The sequence below is a fragment of the Fukomys damarensis genome, unplaced genomic scaffold (genome assembly GCF_012274545.1).
Source record: "Fukomys damarensis isolate Sample0158 unplaced genomic scaffold, DMR_v1.0_HiC HiC_scaffold_39, whole genome shotgun sequence".
Taxonomy (NCBI): domain Eukaryota; kingdom Metazoa; phylum Chordata; class Mammalia; order Rodentia; family Bathyergidae; genus Fukomys; species Fukomys damarensis.
The window spans coordinates 9,568,812-9,571,951 of record NW_022900951.1 but is presented as its reverse complement, the minus strand read 5'-3'; positions in this window follow the sequence as shown (position 1 = coordinate 9,571,951).

Here is a 3,140-nt window from a genome sequence, read left to right as displayed (position 1 = left end):
ATATATAGGAGCAATTGTAGCTAATTGAAGCAGGATACAGTCTGCCTAGGCTGAAAGCCTGAAGACAATGAATCTTTCCAGAAGGAATCCTGAAGCTTGCCAGTTCCTATCTTTGGGGGCAAGTCTTTAACTTTGGGTAGTCGTGTAATTCCCAGTACGAGTGAAAGCAGTAGGATAGGAAAACAAATGCACTGAGCCCATGATGGGGCTTCCTCCTGGGGAATTAAAGCCCACACAAAGACTTTGTGAATCACTTCTAAATAGAGACTTCATGTTTCCTTGAAGATATTTTAAATCTAATTTCTTGGGGTGCTGAGAATTCAACCCAAGGCCCCATGTGTGCTAGGCAAAGCTCTACCTCTGAATCATATCCTGAATCCTCCTTTGAGATATTTTAAACTAGTACCCTAAGTAGGTGATTATTCTCATTTACGCTATTGTCACAGTGAACAACACCCTTACTCTTCCTAATATTTGACCCCATTTTAATGAATTTCAATGGCTAGAAAGTTGCAACCAATGTCATTCTTGGAACGTAGGTTAATTCCACATTTTTTAAAAAAGCCACCCAACGCGCAAAAATACCCCATAAAGCAAATAGGAGGCCAGAAAAGGATGAAAACAAATTGACAAGGCCAGGGATGTAGCTCTGTGGCACTGCATCTGCCTCTCAAGTGAAAGGTCCTGAGTTCCATCCCCAATACAAACAAAACAAAACAAATTGATAGCATTTGAAAAGGGATAAGAGTGTAGCTCAGAGGTAAAGCACATGCTTAGACCCTGGGTACAATCCCCAGAACCATACAATAAAATAAAATGAAATTAATAAATAAGTAAATACTTGAAAGAAAGTGAAGAACTACTAAGTATACCAAAATGAGTAGGAATTTCTAGATCGGAAATTGAGAAGCTGCTGAATTCATTCATCCAGCAATGTGAATTCAAAGAGCTGGGAAGAAGATTCAGTCGCTAGAACACCACAACTACTGGGATTCAGAAGACAGCAGCCAAAGATCGGTGCTTCGGCGAGTGGAGTACTTTGAGCCCAAGAGTGTTGGCAAGACCTCAGAGGGGAAGCCTCTTTCTGATCTTTGCTGGCCCCTCTTCTCACTGCTCTCCCAAGACAGGCCTAGAAACCAGAATTCCTCCTCCCCAAGGTGGGACCTGGAAACGAGAACCTCTCTTCCTGAAGCAGCCCATAAAACCTAGAAATACTACCCCAATCTTTGGCTGTCTTTCTGTGGATGCTGACCGTAGAGCAATTCTCTGATCTTCCAGAACGGCTCTGCCCTGTACAGGGACAGGGTGGGGCGTGGCACAGACAAGTGAAGAAGATCAAACAGAGAAGCCCTGCTGGGTATCCCCTCCAGTCTAGCACTATTAGGTCACCCCCTTTCGCCCAACCGCATTTCTATGGCTGCCCATTCTTCACCACTCCCAAGCACAAAAATAGACAGTGCTCCCAAGACCTTCAGATCTTGTTCTGAAGACTCCCTGTAAAGCTTTGATTAAATAAATCCCTTGTGCTTTTCTCTTGTTAATCTGTCTTTTGTTATGGGAATGTTGTTGGCTGTGACCTCTCTGACAGGTGAGGAAAAGTGTCAGCCCTTTCTGTCCCTACAGCTGATCCCTCATATAACCTAAAAACTGTAGGAGCAGTTCATTAGCCCTGACTGACAAGCTTACAGTCTCAGAGTGAAACTTTTAACTCTTGAATTTAATTTCATTTTAAGCACAAGAGCAAATTTCATCAAGAATATTCACAAGGGACAAATAGAATATTATGTTTATCTTGTTTTTAAGGGATACTATTAAAGAACAAAGAAAGACATCTTTTCTGTCATAGAACATTTTTCTGTTACCATTCAGCTAATAAACTGCATTGTTTCTATTCTTTTCTTCTTTCCTAATTCCTCTTACACACGTTATTTATATTTCCAGTGTATGTGTTTAATATGCACACTAAGAAAGAGTCCACCATTCATTCTGTCGGCTTATAGCCTGAGAAATGTTTTCTAATAACAAATCTTTAAGTTTCATAAACCAGCTGCGATTAGTTTAAGAGCGCTGGGTCCCACCTGACTTTAGCCTGTGCTGGTTTTCTAAGTTACTGGGATGTCTCTTTCCTTTGCAAATTAAAATAATTTCCCTCACTGCTGATTATTGGGGCTGATTGGTCTTGCTTTGCTTTTTCCTGGAGGACCCTGTCTTTTCTTTGGTTTACTTTCTGTCCTGTTCCTTATTTGTAGATCACTGAAGCAGCAAGTTTCCTTTAAAAGTCATTTATACTCTGTAATTAGCCAGGAAACCAGCAAGAATCCCAAATGTCCCTTTCCCATTGCGGAGCCAACTGTTTCATTTCTGACCCTGCACAGGAGCAAGAACTGGCTGGGGTGTGAGGACCCTTCCTGGACAGGAGGCACTGACTTCATTTCGAAGTCACATTTGCACAGCAGCTCCAAAAGGTCTTGATCTGTCAGGCTCAGAACCAAACGAGCTCGTCTTGCCAATGGTCCTGTGCCTTTGAACCTCCCAGCCCCTTCAGTTCACAGCTTCCTCCTCAGACACATACCATGACAGGAGAGAACCAAGGACTCCATTTGCATGAGTGACAATCATGACGTAGAGAGGCAGAGTGCAGGAAGCCCCTGGCTTTGGAGTCAAACAGACCCATGTTCAAGAGCAGGAGCTGGATAACATATACTTTTATTTTTAACATCAGGTTAGGAGGTATAATTTACATATAGTAAATGTCACCCTCAGGCCTAGAGTTTGGAATGGCATCCTCTATAATCCATGGGAGAAACTGCTTTTTGTCCAGCGCCCAGAAATGAGGATCTTACCTGCCCCCCCACCTCTACTGTCACACTAGCTCTTAACCCTGTCATCTATAAAATGTGAGAGTGGAACCAGGTACTTTCTGGGTGATGCATCTATAGTGTTATGTTTTAAATGGATCTGAAACAAACAAAACAAAAAACTAGCTTTCCTGATTTTCCAGAGTTCCTTGAGGTTGCCTGTTGAAAGCCCTAAGCTTCTACAGCTCGATTTTTTTTATATTACAGTTGCTGCTAGAAGAATTTCTAAGCATGTTGGAATAAACAATTCCCACCCCCTGCTCCCACTCTCTCCGGGCCTCC